We start from the raw sequence: 12,650 nt of genomic DNA, 5'->3' as shown, positions 1-12,650 counted from the left end.
ATACTACAAAAAGAAAAAAAGGAGCAGATAATTATTAAAATGATCATATTAAGGAGGTTAGCATTCTAAAAAAGTCTAAGACATAACTGACATTAAGTTTTCCAAAGAGGATCAAGTGCCTGATAACAATAAATATATCTCGAAAAGTTATATCAATATGAGAAATGATGAGACTGAAAAAATAAGAGTTGTCAACAACACTTTCAATAAGGATGAAAACAAAATTGAAATCAAAAGGATCTTGATAGAATGTGAATAAAAAGTTAATCAAATTTAAAGAAAAAGGCGTGATATAGTTAGAATTGAGTTCACTTGTTCAATGTATGAAAGTTATGAATTTATTGTTTAAGCACGTGAAGTGCAATATTATACATGAGCATTTATGTGAAAGAGAAATATGAAATGTCACATGCAAATCTCGACTTTTAATATAAAAATGTCTTGCAAAAATTCAAAATATGGATTAATGCATTATTTTATGATGGATAAAATGATTTTTTGACATTATTTGGTTGGTAGTATAGAAATCTGATATGCATGTCATAAATGCTAGCTTATTGATATGGCTCTCTATACTATAGCATTTATTTGAAAATTTCAAAGGATTCAATATGACAAAGGCTTATAAAGATTCTCGAGAAGTTTCCTTTGTTCACATGATTATATACAAAAATTTATTGATTGAGCATCATTGAATATTCTAAAGAGTTTATATGAGCACTTGATTGTTCAAAAAAGATGTTAAAATATTGGGCATAGTTAGATGTGAATTAAGGTCATTTTTCTTCAAGAGGATATTGAAATAAGGTTCCAAAGCACCAAATATAAATACTTTCATATTATAGTTTATGATATTCTGTTGATTTACAATGAAGTTATATACTTGATATGCCTAAGGAATTATTATGTCACTACAACAAAACTAATATGTTGGCACAGTTTTACTTGTTCAGTAGCCATGTTTTTAAAACGTAGCAAAGCTTTCTTCCAACAATTGTAGGAAAGCGTGGCTATATCAATCGTGCGAAGAATATAGCCATGGTAAAACAAAATATGGCTTAAAACATTCTATAAAAACCGTGCCTCTTGTTTAGTTATTAGATTGTCAGAGTTCTGTAGGCTCAAAGCCACATGGTGTAAAAAATGTGGCTATTGGGTTATATTTAAAAAAATTTGATAAATTTTTTTAGTAATTTAAATATTTTAAAAAGCTTTTCAATAATTTAAAAGCTAAATATTACTATATTAAAGCCACGTTTAAAAAAAACATAGCTACTGGCTTATTTTAATAAAAAATTTTTGGAAATTTAAATATTTCATAAAGTTTTTGAGTTATTTAAATATTACAAATTTCAAAAATTTAAATAGAGTGATGACAACTCGGCTTTGAAGCTCGTCAAGATCACCCACATTCACAACCTTTTCACACAATTTTTTAAAAATAAAACACAAATCAATAAGCACAATTGATACTTCTTTTTGAAGAGTATTTTTAATTGCTAATGGAAGCAATTACTGCATCAAAACATAAGAATCATGACTTTGTAGCCCCCAATCTTCTATTGTCTCAAATTAATGCATCTAGAAATGTTACTTGAATATCCATTTGGTATATTGATATTTTTTAATGTTTTAAGAAAAACATCTTTATTAGACTTGCTCAATGTAAACTTGATTGGATGAAATTTACCATTATCATCTAGCTGCAATTTTGGTTGAATGCCCATTTCTTTCAAATCTTTTCATGATTGTAAATGATCTTTTGATTTATCAGATTCATTCAATGATATAAAAAGGACATTATCACAAACATTCTTTTCAATATGCATCACATCTAGACAATAGCGAAGCATGTTATTTGATCAATAAGGTAAATTAAAAAATATACTTCTCTTACGCCACTGTTGAGAATCCTTACCACTTGAATTTTGAGCCCCTTTTTAAGATCTTTCACCATTGCCCATGCTAAAAATCATATTAGCAATTCAACTTGGCTCAAAATTCCTCACCATGACCGAACCTCAAGTGGCATTTTCAACTTTGATTTTCCATAAAATCAAGCATGAGCTAACCTAAATCTGTGTGTACCATCTAAAAAGTGTCGATGACTTATAAACACCATTTTTGAATATTAGATAGTCAAAATGACGAGCAATCAAAATTACAAGTCAGACATGCTAATCTTGTATGAACATTCCATCCAAACAATGTCCCAAAGCCAGGAAAATCACTAATTGTCACAAGTAGTGCTACACACATTCTAACATTTTATTGGAATAAGAATCATATGTTTCCACTCTAACATTCCACAAATCTAAAAGTTCTTGAATTAAGGGCTGCAAATACACATTAATGTCATTTTGTAGAGCTTTTTGTTTGGGAGTTATCATTGAAAGTATGAATGAATCCTGTTTCATACACATCCATGTGGGGAGATTATAAAGCATAAGAGCCACTAGCCAAATACTATAAGTACTACTCAAAGTTTTAAAAGGATTGAAACCATCAGTAGCTAATGCCAATTGCACGTTTTAGGTTCTAAAGCAAAATTTGGATAAGTCATATCAAAAATTTTCCATGCTTTAGAATCCCTTAGATGTCTCATCAAACCATCAACATTATTTTCATTAGCACGCCACCTCATATGCTTTGTAGTTTTAGATGACACAAACAGTCATTGCAATCGTGGCTTTAATGGAAGTATCTCAAAATTTTTGTAGGTTTTTTCACTTGTTTTTTACTTTTTGGATATCAATTTTCATCTTGATGTATTATGTGTTTTGCAAGTTTTCCCCAATATAACATACAATCATTTGGGCAAACATCAATTTTTTTATATTCCAATCCTAACTTGATAATAGTCCTTTTTTCTTCATAAAATGAAGAAAAAATTTTAGCAAATGGAAAGGCATATGCTAATAATTCTAGAATCATAGATAAAGCTTTGTTTTACACCACACAAGCATTTAATATGGTACAATCTAATTAAAAATAATAATTTTGAATTTTTCTCACACCCATCATATAATTGATCTTGTCCATCTTGCACCAATTTAAAAAATTCTTTGATCTCTTCATTCATCCTTTGATTTTAATTTTGTGATGAATCCTCAACTTGATTTGAAGTTTCATTTTCTTCTTGTGTAACATCCCAATTTAAATTTTAATAGTTAATTTGGATTAATAGAAATTTTGAAAAATATTTAGAGGTAAGCAAATTAGTAGAAAATAATTATTAAATCTAACTTAGGATATAATTCTAAATTAAATTTTTTTAAAAAAATTATTAATTAATTAATTAAAAAATATTATTAAATTATTATTATTATTATTATTAAAAAAAAGAGAAAAGAAGAAAAGGTAAGGAAAAAAAAGAAGAAGAAGAAGAAGAAGAAGAGAAGCACTTTCGGCGTCCCCCGCGTGCTGCAATCATTACGTATATATAATAATAATAAAAAAAAGGGAGAGAGAGGAAAGAAGAAATAAAAAAAAATGAGACCCACTGAATTTTTATAAAAACTCACCTGTTTCCTTCGTTTCTTCATTCATTCCTTCGTGCGTGAGCTGAGGCAGAGTGAGCGTGAGTCGCCGGTGCGGAAGATCTGAGTTTTCAAGGTAAGAGTCTTTAATAGGATATTTAGGGTGTGATTTTAAGCTTTTCAAGATTAAGTAAGTATTCTGAAAATTTTTCTTAATCATCCTTCTTCTTTGGTTTCTGAGTTTGTAGTAGTAGAAAATTTAAGATCTGGAAGAGGGATGAATTTATGTTGAATAAATATAGTTTTTGATGTTATTAGTAGTATAATAAATGTTCTAGAGTATAAATTTATTGATAATCTTTAAATTTGTGGCTTATAGGATCAAATTCTAAACTAGATCTGAAAATATATATTGATTTATTGAGGTTTAGGTTATTATTTAGGATGAGAAATGAATTATTATGGCTATAGGATTATGATTCTAAGCTAGAGATTTAATTTTTAATTTTTGGATATTTTAGGTGTGAATTTATAAAATAAAAAGAAAATTTTGATAATAGAAATTAGTTTAGATGTTGATTTTTTAGATTATTAATATTTATTGATAATTAAAAGAGAATTTAAAAATTTTACTTAATAGTATTAACTCTAGATTTGTATTAAGATTAAGATGAGAAATTATATTACATTTTTAATTCTATTATTAGAATTATTTTATTAGTTTCAAAAATTAAAACTAATATTTATAAATAATATGTTATTTGTAGATTGTATTATTGGTAAAGATTGTGGTGGGAGAGAAATTGTAAGGAATAATTTATTGAAAAAGCCACAAGGTAACCATGCTTTTAATTTGTGATTAGTGTTATTTCATGTTAATTGGGTGATTATTGAGAAAATTATGAATTTTGTAATATTGTATAATTGTGCAATATTATTATGAATTTGTTTGATTATTGTGGGAGGTGTTGGGAGACTTGCTTTTATTATTGTATTTATGTGCCATGTGGTACGCCCCTATTGGAGCTCAATAGGTGGCTTGTAAGGGCTTGGGCTAATCTATATTTGGTTGAGTAATTTAGCACCGAGTGAGGGCTACGGCTCGAGGTTAATGGAGGGATATAAGGATGGTTATTTGTGTGTATTATAATATTTCTTATATTTTGTTGGAATTATATTATTTTTAATTTTCACTTAGTAAGCACACACTTAACTGTTTGTATATACTATCATAAATTGGCTATGGTTACTGAGACTTTTGAGTCTCATTATGTGGTTAACAATTTTCAGGAAAAGAGCCACGAGTGACACGTGGAGGAGTCCCAGAGGCTTAGTGGCATAGATCCACTGTCTCTTTTAGGTATTTGATTTATGATTTATAATGTTTTATATTGCCAATATTAGGGCTTTTTATTTATTGTCAATTATATAAATATATAAATGTAATCATGTCTTTCAAACTATTTCTATTTTTGGTACAATTTGGATGACTGTAATTTTAATATTTGGTTTACTTTGGATTGATTAAAATGGCATGATTATAAGGCCAAATAACTGGCTTGTGTTGAAAATTGACTAAATTACTTATTTTACTTGTTGGGAGTATAAGGATGGACAAATGTGATTTAGCCTAATGGCATGTGGGAGGTAAAAATTTATCTGAAATGTTATATTGTGTGAGTTGAAGCTAATTATAAAATATTTTATATTAAAATTATTGATATAAAAATGTGTTGGGTGGCTGTAACCCAACTATGGTTGAGTTAAATTATTAAAAAAAAAATTGGTGTGTTACATCTTGCACACCAAAAGTATCACAAATTAATTTATGAATATAATCACTAGTCTCATTGCCTTGTTCTCTATTTCCTACGTTAACTGGGCCATGGGAAGAAGCTACTTTGAATTTGCGTTTTTTACCAAGAAAAACCCAACATGTATATCTAGAGGGAATCATTTAGCAATTAAATGGTTCTGCACCTCTTCCCGAACATTCCATTTTCTAAAATTACACTTAGGGTAAGGACAAATTATTTTACCCTCAATGCCACTGTTTGCAAAAACAAAATTTAACAATCTTTCCAAACCATTCATATATTCTCTTGTGTTGTGAAGTTTAGATATCCAAAGTTTATCCGTTTTTTATATAAAATAAAAAAATATCTATAATTTATTATATTTAAGCATAAAATTTCAACATATTTTTTATTATTTGAATAAATATAAACAATGAAAATAAAAATCCTAACATGCACAACATAAATTTAATCACAACAAATAAATTTAATTTTAACATTAATGTAACATTTAAATTATCCTATATAAAAAATAAAAATTTATAATAAAAAATTTAAACCTAATAAAATACAACAACATAAATTCATGTCATATTTCATCCTAAAAAATTAAATATCTAATTTTATCTTATCCTATTCATAGATATTCAATGTACATTAAAAACAAACTAATAATTATCATACATAAAATTTTATATAATTAAAAAACGAAATATAACATAAAATAAAAAATGAATTACCTCAAATGTGTAGTGAAATGTCAAATTTATAATGACTTTGAGAATTTTTTTAACTCCTGAAAATATATAATAAAATGTATAAAATATAAAAACACATATAAAATAAATGGAAAAAAAGAGAGGAAAAGACATGAAGCATGCATACCTCGAGATGCTGAATATACTGCATGAAGTTGAAAATAGCATGGGTGGGTATAAATAAGAAGAAACCGAGCTCGTTGAGCTATGGTTTTGTAAAAACCATGGCTTGGTTTCTAATTTTTTGTCAGACAAGCCACGGTTTCTCAGATGAGAAACCATGGCTCGTTGAACCACGGTTTTCACAGAAAACGTGGCTCAATAATCCATGATTTTTCAAAAACCATGGATTTAGTTCTTCTTCTTGTTTTTTTTTGAAAAAAAATTAATAATGGCAGTTTTTTTTGTAAAAACGCAGGATTATCCAACGGTTTAAGAAAAAACGTAGCAATTATTTGTGGCTATAGCAACATTTTTTTTAGTGTGTTTAGTTGCTTTAAAAAGCTTATTTAGGAACAAAATTAATTGATTATACATTTGTTATGCATAGTTTGAACTATACAAGTTGACCTTCCAAAGATTATTTACTAGTGAAAATACTTGTATGTTATAATTGTTTATTAGTGACTTTTACTGTTTCTCCCACAAAATATATGACAAGTGGATAATGTCTTCATATCCAAAAGAGATGTATATGGAAGATGTTTCAAAATATTACATGAAACCAATGGTTCATATATATAGTCTAGTTGTAAGAAAATATCAGCTTGCACAGGCATCGACAACAAATAATATTTAAGAAATTGACACACAAGTTAAGATACAATGACTCAAGAAAATTCAAAAACAATGAGTGATATCATCATCAGGGGAATATAAAACTTATGCTATATTATTTTTTCCTTAAGCAAAGTTTTATCCCAGTGGGCTTTTCTGGTAAGGTTTTTAATGATGCAACTTCAATAAATATGACAATATTATGTACTTATTTTCCTTCACTAAGTTTTTGTTCCATTAAGTTTTTCCGAGTAAGGTTTTAATAAGGCTAATATCTAGACATCCTAGAAGGAGTGTTATGAAAATTAATATATGATGTGGATGTTCATTATCTTATATTCTCCAATATCATTCAGTTATTATAATATTTGTAGTTATTATTATTTTGTATATTTTATTTTCTTTAATTAATATATTTGTGCCTATAAATAGAAGGCACCTTAGTTGTATTTTATACATCAAAATAAGAAAAGTCTCAATTCTCTCATTATCTTATTTTTTTATTGTCTCAGTATAATTTTCTCTCTTCTCTCCTCCTTTGAATATCTATTTTCATAACACTATCAATGTTTTCAATCAAGAGTCTAAGACTTTTATATTTTTGTAATTGTGTAAATTAATATTTTTTTAACTCGATGTTTTTTGATATTGAATTAAATTTTTGGTATCTAACTTCGTTCATTCTGGAAATTATCTTCATGATTGATCACGCATCATATGCGATCAATTGGTACACAATAAATAAAGTAGGAAATTCGTTTCAACCGTTAGAACTTTACAAGTGTAGGTTTAACATTTTTAAAAATATTATAACACTAGATTATAAATAATTAAACACGAATAATAGAATTGCCATAACTTAGCTGTTAAATCATGAAAATGAAATAGGCACATGCTTATATATGTAATGTAGATGATTAATATTAAAAAAAAAGAAGTAATCCAATAATCAAACCAAAAGTAGAGAAATCAAAATCAAACGAGCTAAACCAAACAATTAAGGAAATATATTTATTAGCACTTAGCATTCCACGATATAATTAAGCATCAAACATATTAATTTAATAGAAACAAAAGCAACCACAATCAAACCAAGACAAGAGAAATCATTTATTAGCCTCAAACAAACATTAGGCATAACACTTAAATAGCACGATCCTAATTATTAAAAGTCTTTAAAAAAAGTACGGACGGTGTTGGTAGTACTGAAGATGAAGACAGCGAGTCCCATTATAGTCGAACTTGTTCTCCAAAGATCACGAAAATAAGTTAACCTGAAGTGAGTCCACCCACTGTCGTAATGTCTTCTGACTTGTTCAATGATGTTGTTGTAAGTGCTTGACTTTGCCAAGAATCCTTTTGTTAGCTTCTTGATTAAAGTGACCACTTCCTCATTAGTATCCAGTCCATGGAAGCAAGCACAGCCACATCTTCTGGAGTGTCAATGAGATCTCTAAGCAAACGAATATAGGCGCTGAAGTGATGCTGATTCCGATTACAATGATACTTTTCGAAAGAAATGATGTTTTGGATAATATATTACTTCAGTTGGGTCGTCCATGATTAGTCTTGGGAATCCCAAACATGGTCGACCACAGAGGACATTCCGAGAGATGAATCTGATGTCAATCAAGCTTGTGCCATGAACTGGTTTAAAGTTAATTACCCATGCCTCCTTCAATTTCGCTGCTCTCTTTAAACCACGGATTTGGGTTGAACGGGATTCAGTCTCTTCACCCCTGGTGTTGTTTGAACCATATTCATATGGAGTATCATCAAAATAATATGGAAGGCAAAGACATCTAATAAGATCTGTGAAATGTAAGAAGGAATGTCTTTTTAGATGCTGGGTTACTTTGGCTGAACATATTGGCAAATAGCTAAAGTAGTCGAGGCAGAGGTCCAGAAATAATCTTGGATACTTTTGATCTTTGGGTTTGGGTGTATCAACTTGACTGATGAATATTTCATATAGCTTCTCTAAGACGAAAAATGGAAGCTGATTTTCAACAAGTAACAAGTCTTCATGTGGATGATCTGGGAAAATGAAGGTGTATTTAATGGATAATCATCTCTGGGACTTGGTGATGAGTTCCTCAGAAAGTGCTCCAAAATAAAGATAGCATCCTCCATGATGATTTCAGAAAAAACTTGCTCTGTCAATGGATAACTTAAATCTGGATACTGAGAAACAATTGTCACAGAATTACTCTCAATGAAAGCTTCAAAGTTGCGGCGTAGTGCACCCGAGTTCTGCATACGACTGAAGAAGTATTTATTGTAATGAAGTTTATGTATCCTCATGTTTTCCCTACCAGCCAACTTATTAGGACTAATGGAAAAAAGAAGGATCATAGGCGTTTAAATTCGGACCCCGGAAAATCCCAGGAACATTGCCAAAATGCTCTATCAACTTCAAATCTCACTAAAAAAAAATTGACTATGTCGCCGCTGAAAGTCAAAAAGTCGCCGTTGAAAGTTTTCAGCGGCGACAAAAGGTCTCCACAATGTCGCCGCGAGAGCTTCTGTTGCTGATTCAATTTGTGGTGACAAAAAAAGTCGCCGCTGAAAGTTGAGAATTTGTGGCGACATTTGTCGCTGCCAAAAGTCTAAAAGTTGCCCCTCAAAGTTTTCAGTGGCGACAAAAAGACGCCACAGTGTCACCGCGAGAGCTCTTGTCGCTGATTCAATCTGTGGCGATAATAAAAGTCGCCATTGAAAGTTGAGAATCAACAGCAACAATTATCGCCGTAGAAACCACGCATCAACGACGACTATTTTTGTCGTCGCTGAATGTTAAGTATCAGTGGCGACAGTTGTTGCCGCTGAAGCTACCAAAAAGTTGTCGTTAAAAATTAATGTTGGTTCACTTACACACATGGCACCACATCACCGTTCACGTGGCGCCCCACCTCACGCCACGTGGTGCCATGTCACCCTCCACGTAAGGCCCCACCTCGCACCATGTGTTGCCATGTCATCCTCCACGTGTCATCCTCACCTCACGCCACATGGCACCATGTCACTCTCATGTGTCGCTCTCACCACACGCAACGTGACTCCATGTCACCCTCCACATAGGCCCCACCTCGCACCATGTGACGCCATGTCATCCTCCATGTGTCGCCCCTCACCTCACGCCATGTGGCCCTATGTCACTCTCCATGTGTCGCTCTCACCATACGCCACGTGTCATCATGTCATCAATTTATATTTTCATTTTAAAAGTTGTCTCCTCCAAAGTTTGAAACTGTGACCTCTTCCTTTTGTGTCTAACCATTTTGCCACTAAGCTGGAATGAACCTATAATCTATTATTGCATAATTAAATACACACACACACACACACACACAGATTATTAAACTATACAAACACACACATATATTAAATATTAAATATTATAAAATATCATTACTATCCTTAAATACTTCAATTTAATTCTTTCAATTTATAAAATTATAAATTATATTATTTATTTTGTTTAAAGTAAACTATAAATATAATTAATACAATATAATTTGTATTTTTTATTTTAATTTTTTTACTTCTTGAGGTTGTTATATTATTTATTTTAATATTCATATTTATAATTATAATATAAAAATATCTAAGAATAAATAATAAAAATAATAATGATTATACATTAGTAAAAAAATTATAAAAATGTAGACAATTAGTGGCAACACTAAAAAGTTACCGTTGAAAGTCGACTTTCAACGGCGACTTGTATGTCACCGCTGAAACTTACAACATAATTTTTTTAAAAGAAATTAAAAAATACTAATAATCAGCGGCGACATTAAAAAGTCACGGCTGAAAGTTAACTTTTAGCGATGACTTGTACGTCACTGTTGAAACTTGCAATATAATTTTTCTAAAAGAAATAAAAAAATGTTGACAATCAGTGGCGACACTAAAAAGTCGCCACTGAAAGTCAACTTTCAGCAACGACTTGTGTGTCGCCGCTGAAACTTACAACATAATTTTTTTTAAAAAAATAAAAGTGCTAACAATTAGCGGTGACACTAAAAAGTCACTGTGACAACTTTTTAGTGTCGCCGTTGAAACTTGCAACATAATTTTTTAAAAAATTATAAAAATGGTCAAATTTTTCACATTTATAACAAACTATTTATATTTTATATTTTTTAAAATTATCTTTTCTAAAGGTTTTATAATATTAATTATTTGTCCACATGTTAAAACTGTAAAATTTATTGTTCTTCGTTATAACTAGTAAAAAAAAAACAGAAGAAAATATAGAAAATGAAATAGATAACACCCCTTTTGAAATAAATCAACAAAGATACATGAACATAATATCACATATAACTTATAAAAAAATGATATTACTAAGTAAGTTTAGTAACAAACAGAGAATATTTAAGAAATATAATATTCAAAAATCCTGTGAAAAAATAGGGAAGTTAGGCAGTGGTGTTCCTATTAAGCCTAAGAAGAATAATATCAATAGAAAATAAAACTTGTAGAAATAGAAATATGAGATGGTTCGATAAGATATTAGGATTTAAGTCAAAAAAGAAGAATAAGATAAGTCTTAAGAGTCTTAGTCTATAGTAGGAATAGTAAACCTGAAAGAAAAGTAGGAGAAGTAGAAATAAAGCAATACATTATAAAAGAATTGAAAAACAAATAGAAATCTCAAAAATAGAAAATAGAATAAATTAAATAAGAGAAAAAATTGAAAGAGATATTCGTGTAGAATATCCAAATTCTTTTGAAATAAAAAAAGACACAAGAAATCACGGGTGAAAAACAAATATTACAAAAGAAGAAAAAGAAAAAGCAAAAGAAAAACAAGAGTTGAATCTTGTCAAAAAATAATTTAAGCACAAAAAAGGTAATTAAATGAAACAAATCAAAAGAGCTAATTTAACCATAATTTTTCTAAACTTCTATAAAATCAGAAGACTTTTGATTTTGCAGGCATTGAGTTAAATGGCCCCTTCTCTATCTCTTAACATAAATCTCTCTCCACTTGTAATATTACAAGATATGTATGTGTATCTATGCATAAATACATACATACATACATACATACATACATACAACTTGGTTAAATATATTGAAATTTAAATAAAAAGAGCATCATGAAATTGGTAAAACAAAAATATATTTTTTCTTATGAAAAATACTTTAATCTAATTTTGAAAACATAAAAAAATGCTGACAATCAGCGGCGACAGTAAAAAGTTGCCTATGAAAGTCAATTTTCAATGGCGACTTGTATGTCGCCGCTGAAACATGAAATATAATTTTCTTAAAGAAATTAAAAAATGTTGATAATCAGTGGCGATACTAAAAAGTCACCGTTGAAAGTCAACTTTCAGCGGCGACTTATATGTCGCCGATGAAACATGCAACATAATTTTTTTAAAAAAATTAAAAATGCTGACAATCAGCGACGACACTAAAAAGTTACCACTGAAAGTCGACTTTCAGTGGTGACTTGTATGTCGCCGTTGAAACTTGCAACATAATTTTTTTAAAAGAAATTAAAAAATGCTGACAATCAGCGGCGACACTAAAATGTCGCCACTGAAACTTGCAACATAATTTTTTTAAAAGAAATTAAAAAACACTGACAATCAGCGACAACAATAAAAAGTCACCGCTGAAAGTCGACTTTCAGCGGTGACTTGTATGTTGTCGCTGAAACTTGCAACATATTTTTTTTACAAGAAATTAAAAAATGCTAATAATCAATAGCGACACTAAAAAGTTGCCACTGAAAGTCGACTTTCAGCGGTGACTTGTATGTCGTTGCTGAAACTTACAACATAATTTTTTTTAAAAGAAATTAAAAAATGCTTATAATC

The 12,650-nt window shown here is 29.6% G+C and overlaps 1 long non-coding RNA gene across 1 annotated transcript; it reads right to left on the bottom strand.

Moving 5' to 3' along the window:
* Positions 1 to 803: 803 nt before the first annotated feature.
* Positions 804 to 6,240, bottom strand: LOC129313097 (uncharacterized). Its single transcript, XR_008593861.1, has 3 exons — positions 6,161 to 6,240; positions 6,016 to 6,071; positions 804 to 3,602 (listed from the first exon to the last, which is right to left on the bottom strand). It is a non-coding gene; the product is annotated as an uncharacterized LOC129313097 (long non-coding RNA).
* Between the last annotated feature and the right edge of the window lie 6,410 nt (positions 6,241 to 12,650).

The sequence above is a fragment of the Prosopis cineraria genome, unplaced genomic scaffold (genome assembly GCF_029017545.1).
Source record: "Prosopis cineraria cultivar Desert tree isolate PC_DT_omini unplaced genomic scaffold, ASM2901754v1 PC6, whole genome shotgun sequence".
Classification (NCBI taxonomy): Eukaryota; Viridiplantae; Streptophyta; class Magnoliopsida; order Fabales; family Fabaceae; genus Prosopis; species Prosopis cineraria.
Note: the sequence above shows the minus strand (reverse complement) of the source record. Positions and strands in the feature narration are given on the sequence as shown.